At 45.1% G+C, this 12,884-nt stretch overlaps 1 protein-coding gene across 4 annotated transcripts in view; it reads left to right on the top strand.

Annotated features, from left to right (window-relative positions):
• The window catches only part of Shrm (shroom), a 140,057-nt gene that overhangs the window by 26,177 nt on the left and 100,996 nt on the right, over positions 1–12,884 (top strand). The window contains exon 1 of one of the 4 annotated variants that reach the window (XM_034320803.2): positions 5,720–5,883. The exons of 2 other annotated variants lie outside the window; for them this stretch is intronic. The gene's annotated coding sequence lies outside the window, so the exon portion shown is untranslated. Of the gene's footprint in view, positions 1–5,719; positions 5,884–12,884 lie in introns of those variants that run through there. One more of the 4 variants, XM_034320805.2, reaches the window with a different exon arrangement.

Genomic DNA, 12,884 nt, shown 5'->3' on the forward strand with positions numbered 1-12,884 from the left:
CCGGCGGATATCTCGGCGCATCGTTAACAATTTTTTCTTTTGTGTTTTTAATCAACGATGTAACAAGCTTCTCTGTCGATGAATTAATTACGAGATCGAATCGGAAGAAACGAAATCTGTTCCATGAACTTGGTCGTGATCAGCGACTATCGTTCATCTGTTAACGAGCAACATCGTACATAGCGTAAACGATTTTAAAATTCATACTTCCCTTTCCACGCATACGGAACGAAGGTAGGAAATGCGTTATAAATTGGATTGCGCGTAGGAATATTAATTCGCTGCTTGTAAGCGATTCAGTTCGCTTCGTTAATTAAACGATAATCCGCGAATCGTGGCGCGTGTTCGCCGCCTTGACGTCTCGCGTGTATCTTTCGCGTTCAAAAGAAAAATGTAATGTAAATTCCGCCTTCGCCAAGTAAGTTGTTGTTCATCTTGAAACATCCTCAGCCAGTAATTCTCGAAGCTCTCGGATTTCCACGACATTACCGGCCATATTTCTTCGAGCGTCTAAGTTCGCGAAACAACTTCCCCGATGTTTCATAATCGCCATCAGAGCCGGACGATGAGTTAGCGTTCGATTAGCAAAAGCGCTTCATTGTCAGCCACGTGGGTAGTTTCATTCATTCGTCCACCCACGTGGGAACGGCGTTATTTAAAAGATTTCAAAGGTTATCCGCACGCTCACGCGTTCGATCGCGCAGCAAACTCGCAAACACCAGCTCGTTCAGCAGCGTAAAGCCCGGAAAAGAATTGTCTATTAATTTCACGTGGGAGTTTGAACGTGCTTTGACCGGGGCAGATAAAATCAGCCAAGGGTGGATCTCCCGCTGTTCGTATCGCAAAGGGCACGGCATCGATCGACGTACCGATTCCCCTCCCTGGGCCTGTTCGCATGATTTCGGGCCAATTAGGAGCGGCGTCGAAGCCATTAATTCTTTTTGGTAATTTGTCCGTGGCCGGAATTGATTTAAGAGCGACGCGTGGACCGAGGGTAAGACGAATGGTTCCTCGTGTAACACGAAAAGAGATGACGTGTCAATTAAGCTACCCTACAATCTGCCGGAAGATTATACGCGAGGGACCACGATACGTGGAAAGATAATTCACGCTGAATCTTTCTTCGATCCTGCCCGATCCGCACGATTATTCATATCCGTCATTCACGAATCGACGCGTCTTGTGCCGTTATCTGCCAACGGATAACTCTTCTACAGATTTACGCTTGTTTTATTCGACGGCGATCACAACTGACCACCTAGGTGTCGAAGCTAGCGTCAACTTTCATGACGCGTTTCTTAATTTTACGCGTGAAAAGGCTGACTTTACCCTGCGGACCTTTAGAAGAATTTGTATTCAGTGTCCTCTTGCTACCTGTCGACCTGTCGCGATCCTACGATACGCCAAGGAAATTCCTTCCCGTGTCTCCGTCTTTCTTTCGGATCCTTTCGTATACCTGACTGCCGTGAACCGCTCGTATCTTCCCAGAAACTCTTCCATTTTTCCTCGAAGCACGTTCAACGACAACAGCAGCCAGGTTCCCTGGTGGAACTTTCTTTCCGTTTCACGCCGGTATCTCTGCGATCTGCTGTGATTCTTTCGCGGTTGTTTCCGCGACGGTACAGAAACTTGGCTCGTGCAAGTGTCGAGGTCGTAGTTCGATAATAAACAGCGACACCGTCGGATCGAAAGAGCGCGTAAAAGCTGCTGGTTGGTCAAAGACAACCGTGTATGCAAAAACAGAGAGAAATCCACCGGCGAATTATGCAGATCTGACGTATTTGCATTTAGTTAGCATACACGAGACTCGTTGCACACTCGGCACCGTGCTATGGACTTTCATCTATTTACCATAAAAACGTCAACGGTATCGGATCCCGATGGATCCCGTTGACGGTCTCACGCCGCCTCGCCCTTCATTTTGTACGTCTCGACTGTGTCGTACGAGTTTCCGCTGTTAAAGCCTAGTTTACGTCGCTTGCAGAGTGTAGGAATTTTTGATACAAGAAAGGGTTGAAGAAGAAGGTTTACTTAAATTTTACAAATCGATCGATCGAACGCGACAATTACGCGAACGCGGAACCCTTCCGTAAAAGGGAAAACGCACGTTAAGGAATCATGTCCATTCTCAAGGTCGACCGGTATCCTACCCAGCTGCTTACCGTACACTGCATAACGCGTTTCTATTACGCGGTCAATTGCAGCGATTGTTGCGTGTCTCTCGCAATCAGCGCCACAAGCAGCGCGCGTGCTTTCTCTTTCTCCTCTTTTCTCCATCGCCTTTCTCTTTGTCCGCCCTACCGCCCTCGGTTTTCGAAACTTCGATTTCCGAAGTGGTCTAGCATTAAATCGCTCGCTGGATACCGGTGATCGTTAGAGAAAAGTGGTAGCGAAATAGTAGGTTCGATGAAGAAATATCGGGTAAAGGCGAGTGTTTGAGATTTACGATCATTTAAATTACACCGTGCTACGCTTATGCGATTTCGTTTACAGAGATTACCTATCGAACGATCGATGTTGCAAGGGTAGGTTCGATCGAATGTCGCGTCGGGGTTTGCGAAAAATTACGGATCATAGCTGGCTGTCGCGGTTGGCAAATTGCGCGAACAAGATTGACGTGTAATGGGTGTCAAAATAACAATACGCGCCACGTCGAGATTAGACAGCGCGCGTCTAGCGAACGAGGACTTGACGCGAGGAAACGATAATCCGGGTCATATGAAACGAACGATAAATCATATCGATACAGCGCTTCTATTTTTGACTATTTCATCGTGAGGCTATTAGTCAAAACGATACGAATATGTAGTCTCTTCGCGTGCCCGATACGAATTATAGTTTCTCTCTGCTTTTAGTGCTATCTAAATGGTACCGGTTCACGGAAATCGTCTAATATTCTACGAAATCGCCCACAATAACATTATACTAGTCGAAAACCGTTAAATGGACTATCAATATTTCAAATTTCTATGATGTCTAGTATGAGAAAATTCTTATATTCAAGCTATTGTATTGAAATTAAGAATTGCACGGAATTTCGACCTCCTAAATGACGAAACTTGGAGATCAATTTAAAATGAATCCTATTGTACAATCGAGTTAGGGAGATCTGGAATTTAGCAATAGCTCGTCCGTAGCGTCGGTCCCGGGGGTCTCGATCCGGTCACCGGAACACAAAGGCGCCTTTTCGTGCCGGTTGCGCCACACAAAAATAGCGTAATCACGGTGATTAACGAGAAAACTATGTCTCCGGTGAGTCGGAGCAGCACGTAGACGATCGGAGACCAGCAGCCACGTGCATGCCTGGTATTGTGACAAACGGACAATGTGCGCGGATCGATATGCGGAGCAACGATTTAAATACAATTACCCGCGTCGACACGCATACACACGCGTCGAGAGTACCTTGTTTCATAACGAGCAACAGCGTGACACGTTCAGCCGGACGATCCGATCGTCGAGAAACCGCGAGTAATTCGCCGCTCTTAAGTATTTAGAAACGGTTTAATGGCATCGATCATTGAATCGTCCTCGAACCGGCGGCAGAGATCCTCGTCCTTGACAAAAGGCACGACAGATGGCCAACAAAACGACGATGCAGAACGTTTCACGATACAACTCGTTGTTCTTTGCGAACTGATCCAGAAACGAGAAGAAGACGGAACGCGTGGGAGTAAAAGGCGAAACGTTCGAAAGAAACTTTCTATAAAAAGTTAATCGAAAATGAATCGATCATTGTTCGAGCTTAGGTTCCATTGAAAGGAAACATCAGGAATCGCTTTTAAGCAGAGGGATATTGAAAATCCATTACCGAGCGAGAAGATATTTCAATCCATATGTATTTTCGAAAGTTCCGAATCGCGTTTCGGAAGGAATTTTCGCGTTACACTCTGTCTGAGCGACACGTGGCCAGGCGTAAAATTACAACGATATACCGAAACGTAGGATACACGGCTGACATTATGTAAGTATAGTCGTAAATGTGTAATAAACGAGAGGGAATGCCGCGTTTTAGTCACATTTTATGGGACAAGAAGTCGCGCGTGGGTGAAGGAAGCAGAGAACTCTCTACAATTTTTATGGTATCGAGAATGTACATCTGTTTTGTGGCGTGGCACCGATGTCCGTGATAAACATTCGTGTGTATCTGCTGCCACGGTAATCCGTTATCATTGAGTTCCGTTTTATGATCATCGTCCACCTCGAATGCCGTCGAAAAAGCTGAAATCTCAGAGGGACGCTTTTTACGATTCGATTGTACGATTAGATGTAAATAAATCTCGTTAATGAACACTTGAGAAACGTTGTTGGCGTGGGATAATTTTGAAACAGAAACGTCATCTTCCGCTACTGCATTCGTTGGAACGAGACCAACGATGGGTTTAATTCTCGAGATAGCAATACTTTTATCGCAGAGTTAATTCGAATATCGTGGTGTAGGTTTTAAGATTGAACGTTCTAATTGCAAGGTAGAATCTCTCGGAGAAGTCGGTGCTAATGTAAATTCGTCATGGTGCCACTTTATCTTCATCCCGGGGAATCCGATGTGATTAACGATAACATTCGATTTGACGGAAGAAGAAATGTATCGGTGAAACAGTGCGCGATACGCGAAGAATTTTTATACGTTTCTCTCGATGTCCGTAGGTACCTGATTTTGCCATTAAGCAGGTTTTTGCTCTTATTTATCATCTTCAATTTCACATTCCGGGATATGCAAATGAGACACGGGTCACGCGTTGAAACAAACGCTACACGAAAAGAAATTCTCCGCCGTCTTCTCGTACGCGCTTTTAACGAACACCTACATCGCGATTCGAAACGCCGCTCCGTCGACGATAAATTGCTTTTGCTCTCGGGTCGACCTCGGATTCGATTAATCGAAACGGCATCGATATTACGATCGAGGAAAGTTGACATCTCGATTTGAAGAGGATCGATGTTTTGCCGCGGCGAGTGTAAAAACGGAGCGCCGTTTAGACGTAGCAAAGCGTTAATTGCATATCTTGTATCGCGTCTGCAAATTTCGCGTCGAAGCTATCGCAAACAAACGAGTAAAAGCAACGTGTCGAACAAGAAAGGAAGAAGAGAAACAAAGAGCGAGGAATATATAAGGAATAAAGAAAGACAAGAGAGGAGGATAATAGACGTAGATTATAGCGAGCGGTGCGGTGGGGGCTGCAGAGTGTGGAGGAAGGAAAGAAGCGGGGTAGAGCGGTCGTTTGCCTTGGATCGCCTTCGAAGCAGAGCCCGAGCCCAATCCCGAGAGGCCGAGCGCGAACCCAAGCCCGATCCCGATTCCGATCCCGCCTGATTTCCGCCGCGTGCATTCCAACTTGTACGTTCAGTAGAGTTCGGCGAGCCTCGAGTCTAATCGGCAACGTTCGTTGCCGCTCGGCACTGCTGCTCGGCCATGCCGTCGTGCAACTTCGGCTACAGTCGTGTATCAGCGTTCGCGCGGAGTGGATCGCGGATCGCGCCTCGTTCTAAACTCGACGATGGAATGACGGTGTTCTTCTTTCTGTCGTCGTCACGAGACGCTGAAAAAGACGCTTGTCCGCGTACTGACGTTTCGCTTACCTCCGTCTCGATGTCACCGTGAACCCGCTCGTTATCGATCAACAAAGTTACACGTGGTTAAAAGCGGGGTTAGAATTCAGCCGGCGCGTTAACGTGCTGTGCCGTGTAACAGTGGATGTGCTCCGTCTTGTCGGATCGTCAATATCATCGCTGCATGTGCCTTTTGCGAACCACTCGTTCACCGGTTCGAAAATTATTCTGGATAAAGATCGTCCGCTTGGATCGGAGGTTCGCGTAGCAACCGCAAGAGAAGCCGGTGCTGCTCGACGCTGCGTCAACAGGTGGGAATCTGCGAACTTACAGGTATCTATTTGTTTCGATTTTTATTTTCCACCGGTCTCCACCAGCTGTCAGCTCGGTGCCAGCTGGCGTAGGACGCTCCGAATCCTTCGGTATTCCTCGAGTTCGCGAATCGTAAACGTTCGAGTCTACTCCATTGCCGTAGTTGTTTCTTGCGACGAGAACAGTGGCCTGCGTTACGCATTATTCTTGCACCTGGCTAGCCCTCGTTCCACATGTGTGCCGACTTCTCCTTCCTTTCGAAAGCGTCAAACCGAACTCGCTCCACGTGCGAATGAAAATTATACGACCCGTTACATAACGCTAGCGTAATCCTCGCCTCGATCGCTTACTTTTACACAAATTAAATGCGCCGTGTTACGAGACTCTCTAGAATTCCATGGATATTCGTATAGCAGCTGCGTCCTGTCGCTAAAGAATCCTCCTAACGTCGACGCAGTGTTTATACGCACGCGTAGAAACGTGTTCCGGTGAATTTTAACGGGTCGCGAGTTTCGTTCGCGCGAACAGGACCAAGATAAAGATCCATACCGGATCGTGTGCGTTCTTTGCAAACACGAATCACCAAGCAGTAGAAATACCAAGAACGAGCTCGCAACGGGATATCGTGGCACGAGGTGCGCGCAACCCCGATTGTATGTACTTCGCCATTAACAGCACGCTAAACATTCTCAGGAAAATTTTTCTCACACACGGACCTCGACCATTTTCCGACCGGTACATTATTTCTCCGCGTTTGTTTTCCTTCGAGAAGGAATGCACGCCCCTTGACTATACCTCGTTTCGCCTGTTGTTATTAACGCTTTTAAGGCACTCGGTGAAACGTTCGAAGAATTTACTTTGCTTGTAAACGAGCTAGTTGAAATGGTTAGATAACGTGTGTCGAGGAAAAATATCAAAATTATGAAAAGGTTAACGAACCTATGAGTTATATTGTCTTTTGGAATAAATTTTAATTGTTCTTCTTTTTGGAGTCGAAATCAATTTGTCGACTTCAGTGTCGACCTTGACACCGACTCGATATATTGCCTCGAGTGCCTTGACCTTTTGCCGATAAATCCGTGGGTAGCTTCTTCTTCGCGTCGTCGAAGGTCGTCGTTGCTTTCTTCATCATCCTTTCATTACGATGCTTTTTCGAACGAATCGCCCAGAGCAACAAGAACGAACCGACGAATCGAAATAACAGCAAGCTGTTTCGTTTAGAACCGAACCGAACAGAGTTGCCGCTGTTTTCCTTCCGAACCAAGGGTCGAATAATTAAGTCGATTCAATACGGCATTGTGAGCTAATGGCAGAAATAGAAAAGGATCGGTCGGTGGGTCTGAATGGCAAATGTCGCGTAGTTCCGTCGACCTTGAAGCCTGTGTTGCTTCATGTCTGAGAACAGAATGTAAAATTGCTACCGCAAGCCCGCAGGTATCGAAGATCGTAAAACTTGCCTACGATTGTGCTCGTTTCCCTCCGTCGTTCCCTTACATGCTCATGAATGAATCATGACCACCTTTAAGAAACAGAGAGAGGATCCTCTGCCGTATGAAGAACCTCACGTGCCACCATTGGCCATCGATACAGCTACCTGCACTTGTTAATTACGGTGCTCGGAAGCAACTTCCATGCCGCGTACCTTGCGTTAGGTGGCCGCGGCTTCGACAACCATACTTGTTATAAAATACCATTAACTATTAGCTTAGCAACGGTAGGATACAAGGAAAATCACCACTATCCCTTTTGAAAAAAACTGCTCATTATCGCATCTTTAGCGTTAATAGATTGACGCGCCAGGTTTAGTTCGATCGAAGTATCGATGCGGGCTGTTGCGGCAATTACGAAAACGGTGAAAAGCAACGAAAGTAGGCTAACGAAACCAATCTCTCCGCCATGGTTTACACAAGCGTTCGGATAAAATCGGAATGTTAAATGCTCGTGAAACGCATCAATTGGCCTTTTGACGAGCATACGTCGATAATTAGTAATTCAAACACGCGTTTTCACGCGAATCATCTCGTTTACCTCGCGCTGCTTGGTAAATAATTTGTTTGATATTATACGTCCAGGCACGTCGCATCGTACAACGTGTACTATTCATTGTGTTGCGCGAATTCTAATTCGTTTGTAAACGCACCATGAAAGGCTGGATGTTTTGTTTATGAAAGAAGAAGCGTGCTAGAATGTAAACAAGGCGGGCATTCAGTTCGTACTTCCGAAGACCTTATTGTAGAAATGTTTGTGTAACGAGCGAGAGTAGATTTTTTTCGGGATATCGGGTTTCAGTCGCTCGAGATTCCTCAATGAAGCGAGCAGAGTCTGGTTTTCTGGGAAACGTTGTCGTACACCATCATTCAACCAGTGCAAGGACGTTCCCGCGAACCTTTCATTGATACCTTATTTAGACGAGTTAAAGTACCATTTCAACACTTTAATTACGGGTGTGACGTATTTGTGACTTTGATACCTAGCTGTGGAATTTCTAAATATTATTGTAATAGTCTTCTACGTACAAATCTATCCTGTTAATTTTCTTTTAATAAAATGTTTAAAGATAACGCAACGTAGTCTGTTAAGAAGAAAGGTGTTCACATGGTGGATAGGTGGAAACGCCATTAGCGTATGCTCGAAAAGAGCACACGTTGCTCAAGAGAGTTGCGCGGGAGGTATTTCTCGTGGATCATGCGAACCCACGGTAGTTTTATTGCGGCAAATACATGCTCCTGACTCCGTTTTCTAGCACCTTTTCTCGTCGATAACCGCTGAAACGGAGTATCCAGTTTGACTGGAACGCGTTCTAGTTTTCTCGCGAGGTTAGGTTAACGCTATCTGGGTTACTCGCACGAAATTAAGCAATATTTTGAACGTTAGCTTTAAATCGACTTGAACACGTTATACGTGTTATGGGTCATCAAGGGATTCGTAGAGGAGCACACAATCTGCTCGGTATACGCGTTGGTATCAAACGCAACAGGAGAATTATTATACACGGCATGACGAATGACTGGGTCATTAGTGACTTGCTAATCTAGGAACTACCATACGAGGGCACGAAGTTTTGTGATTCGAACAAAACACGACGCTTAAGAGTTACCACGCACGCTTTACCTCTAAGTAGATCTGCATTTTCTGTGTTACAGTTACGCGGCAAATTGCTTATACACGCTCTTATAGTAATTGGACTTCATTTGCCCTTAGGCCTTTCGAACAGATCTCGTACAAATTGGGCCAGCCCGCTCCGAGGCTTGGATTCTATGTTTTAGACGCTCGTAGGAGAATGAACTTTCGTCCTTAATGCTTCTCATGAAAGACGCATCGAGTATAGTAAATGCTATCACGAATTTTGTATCCTTTACACCGCTCCTCCCGTTGCCGTGTCGAACTTAATTCGAACGATTTGCAAAGAGAGTTTCCCTCGAGTCGAAAAGTATCGTTTGCGAGGCACGCTTGAAGATTACGCGATGCGAAACCGTTGAATGATGATATCTGTACCGGCGATCTTGCGATTTACCCGGTCGACGACGGTCTAGCCTGCGTATCTCGAAGCATCTTGAGCATTTCTCTGCTCGTTTCTCTATCCGGTCAGCCCTCCTACCGTTTCGCGCGCCTCTCGCCCGGTTGTTGTATGCCAGCTCGGCGGATGTTCGCCGGACGACGAAAACCGGATGTCCTTCGCTTTGAGAAAAAGAGAGATTAAACGAGAAATAATGTAGGATAACGTAGGAAGAGGGTCGAGCAGTGAATACACCCTTGCAAACGAAGGAAAAGAAGCGACTCGAGTAATAACTTTCGCATTAATATTCTTGTTGGCAGGCAATAGCCGTTGAAGTAGCGACTTTTCAGGGTACCAGTACGTATAATCGACGATTGAATCGTAATCTCGGCGAAATTGGTGGATAAAGAGGAAAGGAAGTCTCCTTTCGAAGGAATTGCTCGTCTCTTTCGGTATTACAGACTCGATCGCGTAGCGAGTTAACAGGATTCATGATAAACGGTTCGATAAATGTTGGGAATGCGTTAATGTTTAACTGCTATTGCCAATTTAAGTGGCAAGACATTCTTTCGTACCTTCGTCGAGACATCGTAACCCACTTAGGGCTTACCAAGCAAACCGGCTAATTTGAAATCGTTCCCCGAACTAAATGGACTGGTATTCGCGATCGATTTGTCGTGCAATTTGAACATAATGTTAATCGATCGGATACACGCGCTATCGGCTTATGTAAATTCACTCGCTCAAATCCCACGGTTTACATATTCGTGGTTATACATAACATTGCGTCTTTGCTCGAGTCAATTGCGACAAATGTTTTTCCTCGAACCATGGACGAGCCTCGAGTAATACGTAGCAGCGCAACTATCCTCTGTTAAATCGGTCCACCTTTCTGTCATTCCGTCCACGACTAGCTGAAATATCGATTAAACCCGAACGACACGAGTCAAGTGTCCAAAGAGACAGAGGGAGGACTAGAAAGGTACACAGACTCGTGCAAATGCAAGGAAGATAACTTATCTCGAACAGAACGCGGACAAAGGAGTTCATTCGTGGTAACAATGGCAAGATTTTTTCCCTCGGCCATGTTAAATATTGTCCTTTCCATAGTCAATATGTTATCTGCTCATTTCCATATGATAGGTCAATGATAACGTTTCAGAACGTTCACTATGGAACGCGAGCAGAGATTGGGTCCGGTTCCTTTCTTCTCGCGTTTGTTTCGCGCTCGAGCAAACCCGACCCGTGTATGTCGCTCGGCAGAAAATCAAACTTTATCGAAGCCGATGATCTCGAAAAGTTAGCGCAGTCCTTGAAGTTGAAATAGGGTCATGTGTGGCCTCTTACGAAATACCGATGTCGATCTAACGCAATATCGTCGTGCTCTTTCATTTTTTGGATACTCTTCTTTATTTTGCATCGAAACGAATGCGATATTCCGAATATCTCGCACGCCTATTAATTTAATGCACTTCCCAACCCTAATGTGCCGACAAAGAATAAGAAATACGATATTGATATGGAGTAATTTTCACTCGACGGTCAGCTCGGTTGTACCATAATATTTAATCGGTTAATAATTCAGCCAGAGATATGGTAAGTTGTGCGTGGAAATTCCAGATAGTCAAGCGTCGAATGATAATAACGCGTCGTGTCTTCATCCATTCTTCGGCATTCTTGAAGCGTGCATCGTTTGCCGGTGAGACTTTCCTAGGACGCGCTAATGTTGTACCGTTAGCGTTGCAACTTTGTTTTCTCGTGTCGTCGAATTTTTCTCAGGTACCGGAGCATCGGGATGCTTGACGGGTGACTGCATCGAACGCGTCGCTTTATTCATCGTCACCCTGCTACATCGCCTCTTGCGTAACGAGAGAATTCTCTCCTTCTCATCGAGATAACGGTCGGCCAGTCTGACGATCGAAAATCATTATTTATTCGCGACGCAGCCCATTATCGAACGATACCTGTACTTTCTACTGCTATCAAACGAAATCACGTCAATCGATACGCGATCATTTTAGATGGTAGATTGCAGTTTGTTGCAATTTTTACGTAGCACGCTGGATTATACTCGTTTTCCTCTCGTTTCCCTCGTTTTCCTTTGGTTCGCAGTTTCGATAGGTGAGCAACGATGCGTGGATGCCGCTATGTTGATTCCCATGCGCGAATACAATGACATTATTACGCTAATTAATGATTAACGGCTATGCGAGCAGAGAGGATGCAGCTGGACGTTCCGTGTCCAGAGCATCGTGTAGCAATAATTGATATTCGCAATCTAACGATAATGCTTGGCCAGCTTATGGTACTTAAATTTTTACAAAAGATTCGAAGAATCACAAAAGATACTTCGTTACGTTGGCACGATCGAGGTTCGTCTCGTTTTATCGGCGAAAGAACGTTGGAATTCGCGAGAAAGCTTGTAGAAATTCATTAGATGAAACGTATGAAACCCGTTCGATGGTTTCTTCGTGAAAATTTTTGTCACGCTCCATCGCACTTCGATGATCGTTTACGCGCGATTGGAATTCGTTGCAGCCATCGAAGCGAGAGGCACGAGTTTGTTCCGATATCAATTTCTTTCGAGCTGACAGCAATTCCGAGATCTTCGATACGATTTTAACAAGAATCGTTACAGAAACATCTAATTTCGCTGTTTTTCCGATAAACTTGTCGGATCGCGAGGCTTCTTAAGCCACCAAAGCTAATATTTCAGAGTTTTTGATGCTAGATGTTATCGAGTGAAAAACCGGTTAATGCACTTCTAACATTAAATGATGCATTTACGATTTAATTGAAATATTAAATGTAATGAGACTGAGTAAGAACTACTATTTGATTCTACAAATTATCCTTTTTAATCTTTATTTTTATGGCGTAGATTAAATTAACGGACTAGTACACGTTTACTTCATTTAAGGAGCGATCGGTAATGTTCTGAAAACCCAAGGATAATATTTCCTGTCTGTATCCCGAGGAATTGTGCAAGCCAAGCTCACTTGCGACAGACAATTCCTTGAATGTCAGGTTAAACGCCGCACGATTGGAATAGCTCGTGTAATAATCTGAGAACACCACGGGATAAGAAATCCGCGACAAATTTAACTGCTTTGTTAGCCGGTTTATTGCAACGCCATCAGGATACCATTTCTCTTAGGTTAGTCGTTCTCGAATTAAAAACCGCAATTTTCACGTTTGATTTTCGTGCAAAAAGTCTATCTCGTTAACCGCAATTCACTCGTTTTTCTGATTCAACTGTTACGTTATCTGGAAAGTTTATAAGCGCGCATAACGAATCGTTATCCGGTTATTAACTTTTCTTCCTAATTATTTTCTTCGAAAGTTACCAGTTCACGTCCGATGTTCGATCCCAATTAAACTAGACACGAGTTAGCCCTGTCTCGAATCCACAATAACGGATTAGGACAGACCAGTGTAGGACGGCACTAATTTTCGGTCACGCTTGTTTGCGTTAGATCTCGTCCCTCATTGTGCTGGTTATAAAAGAAAGCGTACGACGATGCCG

This window comes from Osmia lignaria, chromosome 9, assembly GCF_051020975.1.
Source record: "Osmia lignaria lignaria isolate PbOS001 chromosome 9, iyOsmLign1, whole genome shotgun sequence".
Lineage (NCBI taxonomy): Eukaryota > Metazoa > Arthropoda > Insecta > Hymenoptera > Megachilidae > Osmia > Osmia lignaria.